The sequence below is a fragment of the Pongo pygmaeus genome, chromosome 19, assembly GCF_028885625.2.
Source record: "Pongo pygmaeus isolate AG05252 chromosome 19, NHGRI_mPonPyg2-v2.0_pri, whole genome shotgun sequence".
In the NCBI taxonomy this organism is placed as follows: Eukaryota; Metazoa; Chordata; class Mammalia; order Primates; family Hominidae; genus Pongo; species Pongo pygmaeus.
In genome coordinates this window covers 73,320,506-73,340,229 of record NC_072392.2, presented here as the reverse complement: position 1 = coordinate 73,340,229, position 19,724 = coordinate 73,320,506, and the positions used below count along the sequence as shown (strand labels likewise).

The 19,724-nt window shown below is 44.5% G+C and overlaps 1 protein-coding gene across 5 annotated transcripts in view; it reads right to left on the bottom strand.

Moving 5' to 3' along the window:
* WIPF2 (WAS/WASL interacting protein family member 2) overlaps positions 1 to 19,724 on the bottom strand; it is a 61,858-nt gene that overhangs the window by 26,493 nt on the left and 15,641 nt on the right. For 2 of the 5 annotated variants that reach the window (XM_054457166.2, XM_063656429.1), the window contains exon 2: positions 6,684 to 6,769. The exons of 2 other annotated variants lie outside the window; for them this stretch is intronic. The gene's annotated coding sequence lies outside the window, so the exon portion shown is untranslated. Of the gene's footprint in view, positions 1 to 3,580; positions 3,669 to 6,683; positions 6,770 to 19,724 lie in introns of all 5 variants that reach the window. One more of the 5 variants, XM_063656430.1, reaches the window with a different exon arrangement.

Sequence of the window (19,724 nt, the reverse complement as noted above, 5' to 3'; positions counted from 1 at the left end):
CACGGTGGCTCACACCTGTAATCCCAGCATTTTGGGAGGCCAAAGCGAGTGGATCACCTGAGATTGGGAGTTCAAGGCCAGCCTGACCAACATGGAGAAACCCTGTTTCTACTAAAAACACAAAATTAACTGGGCATGGTGGTGCATGCCTGTAATCCCAGCTACTCGGGGGGCTAAGACAGGAGAATCGCTTGAACCTGGGAGGTGGAGGTTGTTGGGGCGAGCCGAGGTCGCACCATTGCACTCCAGCCTGGGCAACAAGAGAGAAATTCTGTCTCAAAAAAAAAAAAAAAAAAAAATTTAAAGATGGGTGCTCACTATATTGCTCAGGCTTGTCTCCAACTCCTGGCCTCAAGCAATCATCTCACTTCAGCCTCACAGCTGGGATTACAGGTGTGAGCCACCATGCCTGGCTGGCCCATATTTTTAATTGGGTTGTTTTTGCTTTTTTATTGTTGAGTTTTAAGAGCTCTTTGTATATTCTGGGTAACAGTCCTTTAACAGATGTCTTCTGCAAGTATTTTTTCCCAGTCTGAGGCTTATCTTCTCATTTTCTTGATTTTTATAACCTCTTAAAAACGCAAAAATCAGGCCGAGCACGGTGGCTCACGCCTGTAATCCTAGCACTTTGGGAGGCCAAGGAGGGCAGGTGAATCACCTGAGGTCAGGAGTTCGAGACCAGCCTGACCAATATGGTGAAACCCCGTGTCTATTAAAAATGCAAAAATTAGCCAGGCGTGATGATGTGTGCCTGTAGTCCCAGCTACTCGGGAGGCTCAGACAGGAGAATTGCTTGAACCCGGGAGGTGGAGGTGCAGTGAGCCGAGAGAGTGCTACTGCCCTCTAGCCTGGGCAACAGAGCGAAACTCTGTCTCAAAAAAAAAAAAAAAAAAGGAAAAATCATTCTTAGTTTATGGGCCATACAAAAACAGGCTGTAGACCAGATCTGACTTATGGGCCACAGTTTACCAACATCTGGTATAGTCACATCCCTGGAATTGGACAGCCATTTATCAGGTCACCAAACACTTAAAACTCAAAAACTATATAGTTGTCCCTCTATTATAGTCTGCAAGTAATCCTCATTTTAAAGATCAGACTAAAACCAGAACTCAAGAACAATACCCTCACAAAGCCATTTTAAGGAAATCCCATTTTTGACCCCCTCCCCCCAAAAAATGGAAGCCAAAATAACATGGCCACCATGAGTACAACTTACAGATGACAAGAAAGGTTCAAGAGGGTAACCAATCTCACCAATCAATCCATGGAAGAACTGCTTCTAAGCAAGGTGATTAATAAGATTAGGAGGCCAGGCATGGTGGCTCATGCCTGTAATCCCAACACTTTGGGAGGCAGAGACAGGAAGATGGCTTGAGCCCAGGAGTTCAAGACCAGTCTGGGCAACATGGTGAAATCCCATCTCTACCAAAAATACAAAAATTAGCCTGGCATGGTTGTGCATGCCTGTAATCCCAGTTACTTGGAAGGCTCAGGCAGGAGAGTTGCTTGAACCCGGGAGGCAGAGGTTGCAGTGAGCCCAGAACGCACCACTGCACTCCAACCTGGATGACAGAGTGAGACTCTGTCTCAAAAAAAAAAAAATCAAACCAGCATGGCAGCCCACTGGGAAGGCCTGGTTCTGAACTCCTTACATGGGTGACCAAAACCTCTCTGTCAATAACGGAGTAATTTAATACTTCTTTCAATGTTCTGGGAATGATGAAAGGAAAGGGAAATTTTTCCAAAAGTTCTATAAAACCAAAAACCACTGCAGGAGAGTAGAATTTGATCAGAAATGAGACAGTAAAAGTCTCCAAAATCCCAACTCCTGCCAGTGTGATGCCACTATAGGCTGGCTGCCCAATAGAGCTATTTCCTCTAACCACAAAAAAATGGACAGTACTCGGGCTAAGTGGTTCCTGTGAGGAATGGAGTCTGTACGCACTTCAAGAAATAAGCCGACAAATTCCCTCCAAGGGACATACCTTTTTATTTCTGCTTTCAAAACTAAGGGCAGTCTTTCTTTGCCAGGCGTTTAACATACGAGGCTTTAAAAATTGATCGAAACAGTAAATCATAAGCAGAGCATCTATCACCAGGTGGGGGAAAGGAATTTAAAATAAAGAAAACACAAGAAGTAGAAAAACAAACAAACAAAACCTTTCTTTTCTTTGAATCCCCTGGGTTTACTGTGACCATTCCACTCTAAAGTGCCCACAGCATTAGCAAAGAAAGCTAGTAGGAAACAAAAGGGAAAACAGGCCGGGCGCGGTGGCTCACGCCTATAATCCCAGCACTTTGGGAGGCCGAGGCGGGCAGATCATGAGGTCAGGAGCTGGAGACCATCCTGGCTAACACGGTAAAACCCTGTCTCTACTAAAAATACAAAAACTTAGCTGGGTGTGGTGGCAGACGCATGTAGTCCCAGCTACTTGGGAGGCTGAGGCAGGAGAATGGCGTGAACCTGGCAGGCGGAGCTTGCAGCGAGCCAAGATCACGCCACTGCACTCCAGCCTGGGCGACAGAGCGAGACTCCGTCTCAAAAAAACAAAAAAAAAAAAAAAAAAAATTCCAGGCACAGTGGCTCATGCCTGTAATCCCAGCCAGCACTTTGGGAGGCTGAGGCAGGCGATCACCTGAGGTCAGGAGTTCGAGACCAGCCTGACCAACATGGAGAAACCCCATCTCTACTAAAAATACAAAATTAGCCGGGCATGGTGGCACATGCCTGTAATCCCAGCTACTAGGGAGGCTGAGGCAGGAGAATCGCTTGAACCTGGGAGGCAGAGGTTGTGGTGAGCCGAGATCATGCCATTGCACTCCAGCCTGGGCAACAAGAGCGAAACTCCGTCTCAAAAAAAAAAACCAGGGAAAATAACAGTTGATTCAGAAACAAACATTTTCAACTAATTCCAGTCACCAGAGGTCCTGCCTTTTTGAGGAGGTTTCTAGTTTTTTGTTTGTTGTTTTTTTTTTTTTTTGTGAGACAGAGTTTCACTCTGTTGCCTAGGCTGGAGTATGGCACCATCTCGGCTCACTGCAACCTCTTCCTCCCAGGTTCAAGCAATTCTCCTGCCTCAGCCTCCCAGATAGCTGGGACTACAGGCACATGCCACCACACCCAGCTAATTTTTGTATTTTTAGTAGAGACGGGGTTTCACCAAGTTAGCCAGTCTGGTCTCAAACTCCTGACCTCAAGTGATCCTCTTGCCTCGGCCTCCCAAAGTGCTGGGATTACAGGCGTGAGCCACCGTGCCCGGCCTGGGTTTCTAGTTCTATCAGCCATTGGTCATTGCCATAATTGAAAGGATCTCCTAGAATGACCCAAAAAAGATTCAGACAAGTCCTTTACTCTTTCCATGACCATAGGTGATCCAATCTACGTGCTACAAGGTGAATAATGACCTAAAGGAACAGTCTTATGCCTGTCAGTGTGCTCCACTTACTTAAGCAAAGCAGGAATTCTCTAGCACGGCAATTTTTTTTTTAAGCAATATATTACACAGTTAAAGATGCCTTCCTAAAATAGACTCAATTCAAACTCTAATTGAAAAATAGATTAATCAGTGGCGCTTGCCTATAATTGCAGCTATTCAGGGAGCCAAGAAGGGAGGATCACTTGAGCCTTTGTTTTTGGATCCAGCCTGGGCAACACAGCAAGACCCCTTAAAAAATTAAGTACATAAAAAAAGTTAAATCAAAGAAACACCACCTTTATCAAGTGACTGACTTTAGTGCTGACTACCAACAGTGGCTCTCAAGCTTTCTTCTGGCTCCACAGGGATTGTATGCATGACACACTCCTATCAATGACATTTATTACATAATGATGTATTATCCTCCCCATTTTATGGTGAGGACACTGAAGTCCCAGGAGTGGGAGTGCCCACATGTACATGAGAAAAACTGACTCATCAAAGGGCAACTGCCCAAGATCACTCAGGAATAAAGTGCAGAGTTAGGCCTCATATCCAGGCCTCCTGACTTCTTCCTTTTCACTAATCACTATGGAGAAAACAAACAAAAAACTCCCCTGGAAATTAGTGTGGTTTAGCAATTTTCTATTTTTCCCCAAATGAAATTTAACTCATTCCAAATTTCTTAGTTATAGAATACAAACAGTTCTCTATATGTTTCCAAGAACAGCCCCATTTAGGTGAATTCAAATTAAAACAACTTTCCTTTCCCTGAAAAATTCCCAAAAGACGCTTTTTGTTTACATCAAATTAGGATTGATACTTATAATCGCTAATCCAATGCAGAGGGTCTGTTTTGAGAACTACTTTGAGTTAAAAAAAAAAAAATGAACCAGAACAATTCATAACATTTGACAACAGAAAGACAAATTTCACTAACCAACTGTGATTAATCAACGGACAAATTTGAGCCTTCTGGAAGCACTGTCTACTGCAATACTAAGAATCTAATAGGCTGGACACAGTGGCTCACGCCTGTAATCCCAGCACTTTGGGAAGCCGAGGAGGGCGGATCACAAGGTCAGGAGACTGAGACCATCCTGGGTAACGCAGTGAAACCCCATCTCTACTAAAAAACACAAAAAATTAGCCAGGCGTGGTGGCGGGCGCCTGTGGTCCCAGCTACTCGGGAGGCTGAGGCAGGAGAATGGCATGAACCCAGGAGGCGGAGCTTGCAGTGAGCTGAGATTGCGGCACTGCACTCCAGGCCTAGGTGACAGAGCGAGACTCCGTCTCAGGAAAAAAAAAAGAATCTAATAGCGTTTTTTGTTTTTTTTTTTTGAGTCAGGGTCTCATTCTGTCTCCCAGGCTAACGTGCACTGGCACCATCATAGCTCACTGTAACCTCAAACTCCTGGGCTCCAGTGATCCTTCTGCCTCAGCCTCCCGAGAAGATAGGACTACAAGTGAGCACCACCATATGCAGCTAAGAATCTAATGGTCTTGAGGTTAAACCTGAGATTAAATTTAGAAAAGAACAAAGAAGGTTCTCTACAGAATTTTAAGTATTTCCTTTCTGATCTATTAAATTAGAACTACAAACCTCACCATCTGTGCTCTTCAGAGACCTTGACTTTCAGAAACATCTTGAGGCTGCCTCAAGTTCGGAAACACAGTAATTCTCATTCCTTTCTTAAGCCCTTCCATCTCAAAAACCAAGATAAAGGCCAGGTGCGGTGACTCACGCCTGGAATCCCAGCACTTTGGGAGGCTGAGGCAGGCGGATCACGAGGTCAGGAGATCGAGACCATCCTGGCCAACACGGTGAAACCCTGTCTCTACTAAAAAAAAAAAAAAAAAAAAAACTAGCCGGGCGTGGCAGCGGGTACTTGTAGTCCCAGCTACTCAGGAGGCTGAGGCAGGAGAATGGCGTGAACCCAGGAGGCAGAGCTTGCAGTGAGCCAAGATTGCGCCACTGCACTCCAGCCTGGGTTGACAGAGCGAGACTCTGTCTCAAAAAAAAAAACAAAGCCATGATAAAATAAGCTTTGCACATCGTCAGGAGTCAATACCTTAAAAATAAACACCAGAGAGTATTATTTAAAATCTTCCTGATGTCCGGCCCAGCAGGGTGGCTTAGGCCTGTAATCCCAGCACTCTGGGGGGCTGAGGCGGGCAGATCACAAGGTCAGGAGATCGAGACCAGCCTGGGCAACATGGTGAAACGCTGTCTCTAGTAAAAATACAAAAAATTAGCCGGGCGTGGTAGCAGGTGCCTGTAGTCCCAGCTACTCCGGAGGCTGAGGCAGGAGAATCGCTTGAACCCGGGAGGCGGAGGCTGCAGTTAGCCAAGGTCACGTCACCGTACTCCAGCCCAGGCGACAGTGCGAGACTCCATCTCAAAAAAAAAAAAAAAAAAAATCTTCCTGATGTCAAATTCATCACGGAATTCAGAAATAAGTCTTGATAAAACTCAAGTAATGCACTTTTAAAAACTGCTTCCTGGCAGGGTGCGGTGGCTCACACCTGTAATCCCAGCACTTTGGGAGGCCGAGGCAGGCGGATCACCCGAGGTCAGGAGTTCAAGACCAGCCTGACCAACATAGAGAAACCCTGTCTCTACTAAACATACAAAATTAGCCGGGCATGGTGATGCATGCCTGTAATCCCAGCTACTCGGGAGGCTGAGGCAGGAGAACCGCTTGAACCCAGGAGGCAGACAGAGGTTGTAGTGAGCCAAGATTGCGCCATTGCACTCTAGCCTGGGCAGCAAGAGCGAAGATCCATCTCAAAAAAACACAAAAAACAAAAAAAACTGCTTCCTTCTATCCATCTTTAAAAAGACAAATCCTATTTTTCTACTCAATTTCCTAATGTTTCACTCCAAGTATTCCTACATTTTAAAAACAGGAGACTTCCTTAATACAAAGACACCAACTACTACCTTTTACATGTGATAAATGAAGAATCCAGTTTAGTTGTTGCTTTTCTCGTACACTTAAAATTATCTAAGAGGTATCCTAGTTACCACTACAATCTGGGGCCTTTATTCAAATGGCATTCTGCTGCTCTAAAACTTAGGTTTCAATTGCAAGTTATTTTAAAAAGACACGAAAATCAAGAAAAATTCTAAATCTTAATGATATCTTCTATTTTCATTCCTCAGGTAACAGTACTTTCCTTTGATCTCAGTTTTGACTACAAAGTAAATTACAGTTTTTGTATCAAAGCACTGAACAAAATCCCACAAGGGAAAAAACTGACCTTAAAAAAGCAGGCCACCTCCCTCATTCAGCAAAATCTTAAGGTCCCAGTCCTTCCTTACAAGAATCAGTCATATGAATAGGAATCTGAGACAACAAAAAGAAAATCATCTTTATTTCTTAAATATATGTTTAATTATTTAATATACTAATAAACCATTTCTCAATACAAAGAAACAGAGATAGGTAAAACAAATTTCAGGATCCTCTCTGAAAAAACCACAATAGCTTTGTCTACTCTATCTCCCAGATAATCCAAGGAGAAGACAGTTGTGTCTTCAAAAGAAAAAGATTCCAGACACTCCTCCCTAATGGAATTCTTCTGATCCCATAGTTCAAATCAAATGAAATCTCTCTAACAGTATCAGAGATGAAACATAAATGTTTGGTAGAAAGACAGTCAGGCAGGGCATTATGGCTCAAGCCTGCAATCCCAGCACTTTGAGAGACTGAGGCAGGAGGATCACCTGTGCTTAGAGACCAGCCTGGGTAACAAAGTGAGACCTTGTCTCTATTTAATAAGAAATATTGTTTAGGCCAGGCACAGTGGCTTACGCCTATAATCCCAGCACTTTGGGAGGCCGAGGCGGACGGATCTCTTGAAGTCAGGAGTTCGAGACCAGCCTGGTCAACATGGCAGAACCCCCATCTCTACTAAAATTATAAAAAAAATTAGCCAGGCACGGTGGCAGGTGCTTATAATCCCAGCTATTCGGGAAGCTGAAGTGCGAGAATCACTCGAACCCGGGAGGCGGAAGTTGCAGTGAGCCAAGATTGTGCAACAGCACTCCAGCCTGGGCAACAGAGAGTCTCAAAAAAAAAAAAAAGAAATAATTTTTAAATTTTTATTTAAAAAAAAAAACTGATGTATCAGCTTTTCACAACCTTTCAATACAACAACCAACCCCAAGAATATTCACATCAAACGAGAAGTTCAAAATGACCAAGTCCACTTTGTATATTTTTCAACCAGGTTTTAGACAAAAACAGAATTAACAGCAAGAAACCAAAGACAATTGCAACAAATGAAAATAAGCAAAAATTGAATGGGTAGGTTTTGTTAAAATTGGATTCTAAATTCGACAGCAATTTCACCCATTCTGATAAGTATTTAACAATCACTAACTCAACCCTGTGCTGGCCCATTAGTATCAATTTAAACATGATCCTGAGGCCGGGTGCACTGGCTCACGCTTGTAATCCCAGCACTTTGGGAGGCCAAGGGGGGTGGATTGCTTGAGGTCAGGAGTTTGAGACCAGCCTGGTCAAGTTGGTGAAACCCCATCTCTATTAAAAATACAAAAATTAGCCAGGCATGGTGGCAAACACCTGTAACTCCAGCTACTCGGGAGGCTGAGGCACGAGAATCACTTGAACCCAGGAGGTGGAGGTTGCAGTGAGCTGAGATTGCACCACTGCACTCCAGCCTGGGTGAAGGAGTGAGACTCTGTCTCAAAAAAAGTAAAAAAAGGCCAGGCGCGTTGGCTCACGCCTGTAATCCCAGCGCTTTGGGAGGCTGAGGCAGGTGGATCACTTGAGGTCAGGAGTTCGAGACTAGCCTGGCCAACATGATGAAACCCCATCTCTACTAAAAATACAAAAATTAGCCATGCTTGGTGGCACGCACCTGTAATCCTAGCTACCTTGGGAGGCTGAAGCAGGAGAATCACTTGAACCCGGGAGCTAGAGGTTGCAGTGAGCTAAGATTGTGCCACTGCACTCTAGCTTGGGCGACAGAGCAAGATCCTGTCTCAAAAAAAAAAAAATAAATAAATAAATAAATAAAATAAAAACCCTGAAATAAGAATTAAATTTTGGAGGAATATTTCATACATCTATGTCCATTTTAACAAGTGAGTTGTTTTTGTTTTTTTGTTTGTTTGTTTTGAGACGGAGTATTGCACTGTCACCCAGGCTGGAGTGCAATGGCACCATCTCAGCTCACTGCAACCTCTACCTCCCAGGTTCACGCGATTCTCCTGCCTCTGCCTCCCAAGTAGCCGGGATTACAGGCGCATACCACCACACCCGGCTAATTTCTTGTATTTTTAGTAGAGACGGGGTTTCACTATGTTGGCCAGACTGGACTCGAACTACTGAGGTCGTGATCCGCCAACCTCGGCCTCCCAAAGTCTGGGATTACAGGCATGAGTCGCCACGCCCAGCCAACAAATGAGTTCTTAAGTACAGACAGTACCATATCTTTCTAGGGTTCTCTCTCATTATTCTACAGCATACTGTAGCTGCTCAGGAGTCACTTGCTGAATTGAACAAAAGTAAATATAAGAGTAGCACAGGCCTAGGCAGGCGCAGTGCTGTAATCCCAGCACTTTGGGAGGCTGAGGCAGGCGGATCATTTGATGTCAGGAGTTCAAGACCAACCTGGCCAACATAGCGAAACTCTTGTCTCTACTAAAAATACAAAAATTGGTTGGGTGTGGTGTCAGGTGCCTGTTATCCCGGCTACTTGGGAGGCTTGAGGCAGGAGAATCGTTGAACCCAGGAGGTGGAGGTTGCAGTGAGCCGAGACTGTGCCATTGCACTCCAGCCTAGGCAACAAGAATGAAAATCAGTCTCAAAAAAAAAAAAAAAAAATGAGCAGCACAGGCAGGGCACAGTGGCTCACGCCTGTAATCCCAGCACTTTGGGAGGCCGAGGCAGACAGATCACTTAAGGTCTGGAGTTCGAGACCAGCCTGGCCTACGTGGTGAAACCCCATCTCTACTAAAATACAAAAATTAGCTGGGTGTGGTGGTGCGCGCCTGTAATCCCAGCTACTCTGGAGGCTGAGGCAGGATAATCGCTTGAACCCGGGAGGAAGGTGTTGCAGTGAGCCGAGATCACGCCACTGCACTTCAGCCTGGGCGACAGTGAGACTCAGGGGAAAAAAAAAAAAAAGAGTAGCATTGTCTGAAAGAGCAAGCAAGTCTGGGTGGAGGAAAATGCAGCAAGGAATGGATCAGCATGCCAGAAACAGAAAACAGACAGAAGAATGGAGATATCTATGAAAAGAGAAAAGGAAGAAACACAAGGCTATACGCGTTGTTCAATGCTCCAAAAATTTTTAATATGCTGAATGCACTCATGCATCCATCATCCAATTAAGTATCCACCACTTAACCACTTAATAAATACTGAAGCACCCACTGAGTGCCAAAGTATTTTTCTAGAACAATGGCTCTCATCCAGGAGGGATTTTGTTCCCCAGAGTCATTGACAATGTCATTGACATATTTGTTACAACTAGGGTAGGGAGTGCTGCTGGCATCTAGTGGATAGAAAACAAGGATGCTGCTCAACATCCTCCAACGCATAAGGGAGCCGCCCACAACAAAGAATTATCTGGTCAGGACAGGTGCAGTGGCTCACACCTGTAATCCCAACACTTTGGGAGGCCGAGGCGGGTAGATCACTTGAGGTCAGGAGTTCGAGACCAACCTGGCCAACACGGTGAAACCCTGTCTCTACTAAAAATACAAAAATCAGCCGAGCATGATGGCGGGCGCCTGTAATCCCAGCTACTCAGGAGGCTGAGGCAGGAGAATCACTTGAACCCGGGAGGTGGAGGTTGCAGTAAGCTGAGATCGTGCCACTGCACTCCAGCCTGGGTGACAGAATGGGACTCCATTTCAAAAAAAAAAGAATTATCTGGTCTACAATGTCAACAGTGCTGAGGGTGCTAAGCCCTGTTCTAGAAGATGAGCAAGATAAGCGTCTGCTGTCTTGGAGCTTACATTCTAGTGTAAGAGGGAAGAAATAAAATCTCAGTATAACAGTTACCGATAAAAGGAGTAAAAAAAACAGAGAATCATAAAGGTAGAGTATAGGAATAGACTGGAATGTTCTTTTGTTTTATTTATTTATTTTTTAGAGACAGATTGTCCAGACTATGTTGCCTAAGCTGGTCTTGAATGTCTGGGCTTAACCAATCCTCCAGCCTTAGCCTCCCCAGTAGCTGGGACTACAGTTGCCCAGGTTAGAGTCTTCCTTTGGATAGGGTTGCAAGCTTCAGGATCTAGGAGAATTTAACCACCACAACAACAAAATAGTAATAATAATGATAAAATAATACAGTCACAGGGAAAGGGCCACTGGGGGAGAGTATCTGGCTCTCCCAAGAAGTCTCTCCATGAGCAGAACATGCCATGTAAACATATGGGAAAAGAGCATTCTGAAAAGAAATAACAGCAAGTGAAAAAACCCTGACATGGGAATGTAGCTGATGTGTTAGAGAACTAGTAAAAAGACCAGGATAGCTAGAACAGAGTGAGAAGAGATGAAATCTGAGGCTTTATATATAGGCCATCCTCCAAATCCAAAAGTAGTCCCCTTCTCTGTCCAATATGCCAACACTGTAAAACCAAAGAAATCTAAACGAACCAATAGCTTCACACTCAAACCAGAAGTTCGATCGGTTATCTCATCAATCCCACAGACTATACTTGATCTCCTGGCTTAACCTCATCCAGAGACTAAGTACTAACTGAAGGCCTTCCGGGGTTAAAAGTCACCTGTTGGTAATCTGCCCACCTGTTCAGCTGTCCTTCAGCTTTGCTCCTGAAAAGCAATCCAGCATGGGAGGTAGGAGCTCATGACTACAATGGCATAATGGCATCCAGTCCCTAGGCCAAAAAACCCCAAAATGAGAAAAGAGCCAGGAGCTGCCTAAGAGTATTCACATGCCACTCCAGGAACCAACAACGGCAGGAGCCAAACAGGTTCCTATAATTACACAGGGAATAATGTCAAGACGAATGAAGAACTTGCCTCCATGTGTTCTAGGACAGACTATAGCAGAGGGTTTCCACTAAAGCGTTTCTGGTTTCTCTAAAGTACAAGGAAACAGACTAGAATAACATTCATGTTACACATATTTTACCACTACCACTCCAAAAAAAGGCTTTTTCTATAGCTCACAGCCCTCTCCTCTCAATGGAGAAAGTGCCACCACTTCTTGAAATTCAATTCAGTCAAACCTCTGGTGAAACAGATTTCTATCACATGTAGAGATGGAATTAATTAAAATTCCAAGGTTACTTAAGGGAAAAAATTTTTTCAACTACAGAAATTTTCATCACAGAAATTCAACTATGCAGCAAATCTGACTGATCCAACAAGTAATAAAAAAAAATCACATAACCATCATGAATATTAAAACTGAAAAATCGGGCCGGGCGTGGTGGCTCACTCCTGTAATCCCAGCACTTTGGGAGGTGGAGGTGGGTGGATCACCTGAGGTCAGGAGTTTTAGACCAGCCTGGCCAATACAGAGAAACCCCATCTCTACTAAAAAAAAAATACAAAATTAGCCGGGTGTGGTGGCGTATGCCTGTAATCCCAGCTACTCAGGAGGCTGAGGCAGGAGAATTGCTTGAACCCGGTAGGCGGAGGTTGCAGTGAGCCGAGATGGCGCCATTGCACTCCAGTCTGGGCAACAGAGCAAGACTCCGTCTAAAAAAAAAAAAAAAAACCTGAAAAATCCTACGACTTCTACAACAAATGAAACCTGGATGTTTTACTCCTCCCTGAAAGAGAAAATGAAGGAGGAAGAAGAAAGATACAACTACTGAATGATGAAATTCTTTTAAACATATTTTTTTTAACAAAAACATAATGCATCCCCAAAATGCAGCTTTCCCCCACTAATGTGACTCTTTCCTCTTCCCCCAGATTTTTTTTAAAGCCAGTCAAATTTAGCAGTGGGGGTTTGTATACCAACTGCAGTGACACTAACGTTAATAAGCTCTGATAACCCACTACCATCAGACCAGCCCCAGATTATTTTTTTAAAGCCCTAAAAATGTAAATTCGGAAGTCTACCTTCATACACTACCTTATGTGGTAAATATTAGATACTATGGGTTATTCCCAGATACAAGGCAGCCCAGGAGCTGAGTCCTCTCATCTAAAATGATGACAAATTAATGAGAAGTCTACTCCTGTGTTCAATTAAATAACCAGAGCTGCAAAGAAAGCTTCATTTAAAAAGATAGACTAGCAATAACTAATGCAAAAGTAATGTAAATTAAATATCTGAAATCATCCAAAACAGATATCAGGGAATGACCTCACGCCCAACCCCTCAAGGCAAAGAAAAAACCTCATTATCCTGAAAGCACTGAAGTACAGCACTGGGAGATAGGGAGACGTGTACAGAAAATAGTCAATCGCAGTAAATCAGTAATAGTTCAAAGTCATGCCTTATAACACAGCCAGTGACCAATAATCAATGAGACAATAACACTTTTGATGTAGGTTTGTTTTTGTGACTTTGTTCAAAACTGTTTCTTGGCCAGGCACAGTGGCTCACACCTGTAATCCCAACACTTTGGAAGGCCAAGGCAGGTGGATTACCTAAGATCAGGAGTTCGAGACCAGCCTGGCCAACATGGCGAAACCCCGTCTGTACTAAAAATACAAAAAAATTAGCCAGGCATGGCGGTGGGTGCCTGTAATCCCAGCTACTCAGGAGGCTGAGCCAAGAGAATCACTTGAACTCGGCAGGCGGAGGTTGCAGCGAGCTGAGATTGTGCCACTGGGTAACAGAGTGAAACTCTGTCTCAAAACACAAACAAACAACAACAATAAAAAAACTGTTTCTTGCTTTTTCTTTCTTTCTTCCTTGAGAAAGGGTCTCACCCCACAGCCCAGGTTGCAGTGCAAGCGGCACAATCACAGCTCACTGCAGCCTTAACCTCCCAGGCTCAAGCAATCTTCCCACCTCAGCCTCCTGAGTAGCTGGGAATACCACATCCAGGTAATCGTTTTATTTTGTTTGCAAAGACAGGCTCTCACTATGTTGCTCAGGCCAGTCTCAAACTCCTGACCTCAAACAATCCTCCTGCCATAGCCTTTCAAAAAACTGTTTCAATGGAAGTTGTAAAATTGTATTACAGCTATTTCTATAGAGCTGCTCATCTTAGAATGCAAATCAACTCTATGTCAGAGCCAACACGACCTCCTCAGCTGTATTTTAGTTAATAACAGCCATAAGATTTCCAAGAACTGAGAACTAGGGTACCACAGTTAGCCTCTGCAACACTGCTAAGACAAGTACTATTTGGCTCTTAACCTCTAAGCAATTCACGACAACCAAGGAGCAGCTGCAAACACATTTCCAGATACTTTACAGACCGGCAGCAAAAGATACAACCCTTTTTCCTTTCTAGGCCTAGGAATCTATAATACAAAAGGGAGAATTGTGTCCTTTTGATTGTAAAGTTAAAAACAAACTTCAAATCACAGTGCTTCAACATCTCCAAAAATGACGCTGCATAAACCCAAGGCAGATGATTAGGACATCCGTTTTCAAAGCCTGAGTCAATTTTCCATTTCACCAAAAACACTGATTCCTTGGACTTAGTAAATCGGTGCAGAGCAGCTCAATGTTCATAACTAGTATTTCCTCTCCTGTAAATCCCAGGAACCAGTGGGTTTAGAGACGCTGACTAAAAAAAATGAAGTCACACAAGCCCAAAGTTATTACCATCAGCCAACATTTAATACTAAAGAGGGGAGTTAATCAGATGAAAGACACACATGCTAATTCAGAAATCCAGACCAAAGCTAGACAGGCTAAAACAGAGTCTGAATACAAAAGCAGTATTAGGGGAAGGCTAAGGAGTTTGCCATGGAGATGTAAGATGGCATTAACGGTTTAAAAAGAATCCTTCTAAAGCAGGGTTTCCAAACTTGCCTGAAGATAAGACACATTTAGGGCATTTGTTTAAAAACAAACACACTTTAAAAAAAAAGATCCCTGGGCGCTAATCTAAACCAACTAAAATCAGAAGTTTTCCAGGAGCATGATCTGGTAATCTGTATATCCAACAAGCACTTTAAGTGATTCTTGGTGTTAGGGGAGTCTAGAAAACACTATTTTAAAGGAGTATTAGTAATCAACTGTAAAGACACTGTGGTGTCTGAATGGATATTGGCAAGGAAAAGCTGATGAATATGTTGAATAACATGTTAAACATAATATATTGCATGCATTAATCAATGTTCCATCATAAAACACCATTAAAATTACAGCAAAGGGATTTTTTTTTTTTTTTTTTGAGACGGAGTCTCGCTCTGTTGCCCAGGCTAGAGTGCAGTGGCACGATCTCAGCTCACTGCAAGCTCCACCTCTCGGGTTCATGCCATTCTCCTGCCTCAGCCTCCCGAGTAGCTGGGACTATAGGCGCTTGCCACCATGCCCGGCTAAATTTTTGGATTTTTAGTAGAGACAGGGTTTCACCATGTTAGCCAGGATGGTCTCGATCTCCTGACCTCGTGATCTGCCCGCCTCAGCCTCCCAAAATGCCGGGATTACAGGCGTGAGATACTGCGCCTAGCCAGGTTTTTTTTTTATAAAGACATAAACCAAACAACAAGCCAAAAAACTGGGAAAGGAGACAGTAGAGAGAGAGATGTCAACAAAGTTTTGGAAGGTAAAAAGCAAATGCACTAGTAATAAATAACTTCACAAAAGTAAAAAAAAATAAACACTGCAGTGGGAAGAAGCAAGCAGATTCCCACCACAGATGAACTTCTGAATCAAAACGTCTCAGAAATTAGAGGCAACTGGTACCTCAGGAAGAGTGGGTGATAGTGTAGAAGGGGCTAAACAGGAGGACTGGCTGAAAGTCTGGGACTGGCGCGGTGGTTCACACCTGTAATCCCAGAAGTTTGGGAGGCCGAGGCAGGTGGATTACTTGAGCTCAAGAGTTCGAGACCAGCCTGGCCAACCTGGCAAAACCCCGTCTCTACTAAACATACAAAAAAATTAGCCGGGTGTAGTGGCTCATGCCTGTAGTTGCCAGCGACTTGGGAGGCTGAGGCAGGAGAATCGCTTGAACCTGGGAGGTGGAGGTTGCAGTGAGCTGAGATCGCACCACTGCACTCCAGCCCGGGTGACAGAGGAAGACTCCATCTTAAAAAAAAAAAAAAAAAAAAAAAAAAAAAAAAGTCTGTGTAGCAAATGGATTCCTCCATCCCTCCCCATGCTGCCAGGCAAATTAGAAAAGTTAAACCAGGCCAGGCTCAGTGGCTCATGCCTGTAATCCCAGCACTTTGGGAGGCCAAGGCGGGTGGAACACCTGAGGTCAGGAGTTCAAGACCAGCCTGGCCAAGATGGTAAAACCCCATCTCTACTAAAAATACAAAAATTAGCCAGGCACAGTGGCAGGCACCTGTAATTCCAGCTACTTGGGAGGCTGAGGCAGGAGAATCCTTTGAATCTGGGTGGAAAGGTTGCAGTGGGCCAAGATAGCGCCACTGCACTCCAGCCTAGATGACAGAGTGAGACTCCATCTCAAAAAAAAAAAAAAAGAAAAGCTGAACCAAAGAGTCCAAAGGAACTAGTCACAGCTAAGGGCAGTGACTGAAATAAGGGTGTCAAGTGAAAAGCCTAATGAGTCAACAGTGAGACCTCTCTTCCCTCCCCAGCTCCTTTCTCTCACTTGGCTCCAAAAACATTGGCAGCCAGACTTATACTCAAACACCTGCCACTGGCTTATACTCTCTAGGCAGAGGACTGGAGGAGTCCTTTTACCAGCCTGCCAGGGTGCCTGTAATCCCAATACCCTATAGTAGTGTCCACCACTTGATGAGCTTCTTAGTGTCACATTCTTAAAAATAAACAGAAGCCAAGGCTGGGCGCAGTGGATCACGCCTGTAATCCCAGCACTTTGGGAGGCTGAAGTGGGTGGATCACGAGGTCAGGAGATCGAGACCATCCTGGCTAACACAGTGAAACCCCGTCTCTACTAAAAATACAAAAAATTAGCCGGGTGTGGTGGCGGGCGCCTGTGGTCCCAGCTACTTGGGAGGCTGAGGCAGGAGAATGGCATGAATGGCGGAGCTTGCAGTGAGCCAAGATCGCACCACTGCACTCCAGCCTGGGCAACAGAGTGAGATTCTGTCTCAAAAAAATAAATAAATAAATAAAATAAAATAAACAGAAGCCAGACACAGTGGCATGAGCCTGTAGTCCCAGCTACTTGGAGGTAGGAGGATAACTTGAGCCCAGGAGTTTGAGTCCAGCCTGGGCCCCACAGCAAAACCCCATCTCTTAAAAAATAAATGGCCGGGCACGGTGGCTCACGTCTGTAATCCCAGCACTTTGGGAGGCCAAGGCGGGCGGATCACGAGGTCAGGAGTTCGAGACCAGCCTGGCCAAGGTGGTGAAACCCCATCTCTACTAAAAATACAAAAATTAGCCACGCGTGATGGCACACGCCTATAATCCCAACTACTCAGAAGGCTGAGGCAGGAGAATCGCTTGAACCCGGGAGGCGGAGGTTTGCAGTGAGCTGAGATTGTGCCACTGCACTCCAGCCTGGGCGACAGAGTGAGATTCTGTCTCAAAAAATAAATAATTAATAAATAAATAAGGGCAGGTGCAGTGGCTCACACCTATAATCCCAGCACTTTAGGAGGCCGAGGCAAGCAGATCACCTGAGGTCAGGAGTTCAAGACTAGCCTGGCCAACATAGTAAAACCCTGTCTCTACAAAACTACAAAAATTAGCCAGGCATGATGGCGGGTGCCTGTAATCCCAGCTATTTGGGAGGCTGAGACAGGAGAATTGCTTGAACCGGGGAGGCAGATGTTGCAGTGAGCCAAGATTGTGCCATTGTACTCCAGCCTGGGCAACAGAGCCAGACTCCATCTCAAATAAATAAATAATAAAAATTGAATAAGCAGCTAAGAATTATCAGACAACTAAAGAAAATCTCTAACATGAAAGAATCAAAGTAACAAAACAGAATTCCTGACAATGTCCAAAAATACATGTAAAATTCAGATAATAAAAAGAGCCCTTGGAGCCGGGGGCGGTGGCTCACGCCTGTAATCCCAGCACGTTGGGAGGCCAAGGCGGGTGGATCACAAGGTCAGGAGCTTTTTTTTTTTTTTCTTTTGAGATGGAGTCTCCCTCTGTTGCCAGGCTGGAGTGCAGTGGCACCATCTTGGCTCACTGCAACCTCCACCTCCTGGGTTTAAGCAATTCTCCTACCTCAGCCTCCTGAGTAGCTGGGATTACAGGCGCACGTCACCAAACCTGGCTAATTTTTTTTTTTTTTTTTTTTTTGTATTTTAGTAGAGACAGGGTTAGGAGTTTGAGACCAGCGTGACCAACAGGGTGAAACCCCATCTTTACTAAAAATACAAAAATTAGCTGGGCGTGGTGGTGCGTGCCTGTAATCCCAGCTACTCATGAGGCTGAGGCAGGAGACTCATTTGAACCCGGGAGGCGGAGGTTGCAGTGAGCCGAGATCACACCACCGCACTCCAGCCTGGGCGACAGAGTGAGACTCTGTCTAAAAAAAAAAAAAAAAACAAAAAGCCCTTGGAAATTAAACAAACTGATAACAGGAATTTAAAAGACAACAGAGAGTTGGAAGAACAGCTAAGGAAATCTCACAAAAATTGAATGAAGGAAAAAAAAATGGAAAATTAGGGTTGGGCATGGTAGCTCACACCTGTTATCTGAAACACTTTGGGAGGCCAACGCAGGCGGATCATTTGAGGTCAGGAGTTTGAGACCAGCCTGGCCAACATGGTAAGACTCTGTCTCTACTAAAAATACAAAAATTAGGCGGGCGTTGTGGCGCACGCCTGTAATCCTAGCTACTTAGGAAGCTGAGGCAGGGGAATCCCTTGAACCCAGGAGGCAGAGATTGCGGTGACCCGAGATAGCACCACTGCACGCCAGCCAGGATGACAAAGTGAGACTCTGTCTCAAAAAGAAAAATTGAATAGGAAAAAAAAATTGAGTACCAACCTAGGAGTTTGGGGTTTCCAGAAAGAGAGAGGAGATAAATAATTATCAAAGTGAGAATACATTATCAATACAAGAAATAATACAAGAAAATTTCCCAGGATAGACTGAAATAAGCTTCCAGACTGAAAAGGTCCACTGAATGCTGAGTATGATGAATTTTTAAATATCCACACCAAGGCACAACATGGTTGCATTTCAGAATGTCAAGAATAAAGGGAAGATCCTAAAGTCTTCCAGAGAAAAAACACAGATCCCATACAAAGAATCTAGAGTCAAAATAGCATCAAACTTCATAATGCCACTATTAAAAGTTAGAAACCTTGGGAGGCCGAGGCGGGTGGATCACGAGATCAGGAGTTCAAGACCAGCCTGGCCAAGATGGTAAAACCCCGTCTCTATTAAAAACACAAAAATTAGCCGGGTGTGATGGTGGGCGCCTGTAATCTCAGCTACCCAGGAGTCTGAGGCAGGGAACTGCTTGAACCCGGGGAGGTGGAGGTTGCAGTGAGCTGAGATCGCACCACTGCACTCCCGCCTGGGCAACAGTGAGACTCCGTCTTAAAAAAAAAAAAAAAAAAAAAAGAGGCTGAGTGGGGTGGCTCATGCCTGTAATCCTAGCACTTTGTGAGGCCAAGCCAGGAGGATCGGTTGAGGCCAGGAGTTCGAGACCAGCCTGGCTAACATGGCAAAACTCCATCTCTACACCCGCCTGTAGTTCCAGCTACTCGGGAGGCTGAGGCAAAAGAACTGGGAGGTGGAGGTTGCAGTGAGCCAAGATTGCACCACTGCACTCCAGCCTGGGCAACAGAGCAATTCTCTGTCTTAAAAGAAAAAAAAGGTTAGAAGACCATAAAGCAATGGCTTATAATTTCCAAAGAAATATAATCTCCAGTAGAAAATTTTATATCTAGGCCGGGCACAGTTGACTCATGCCTATAATCCCAGCACTTTGGGAGGCTGGGGCGGATGGATCACCCTGAGGTCAGGAGTTCTAGACCAGCATGGCCAACATGGTGAATGAAACCCTTTCATTACCAAAAATACAAAAAATCAACCAGGTGTGGTTGCGGATGCCTATAATCCCAGCAACTCGGGGCGGGGCTAAGGCAGGAGAATTGCTTGAATATGGGAGGCGGAGGTTGCAGTGAGCCGAGATCCCATCACTGCACTCTGGCCTGGGTGACAGAGCAAGACTCCATCTCAAAAAAAAAAAAAATTTTTTAATCCTGTCAAACTGCCAAGTGTGAAGGTAGAAAGGAGATAATTCAGATA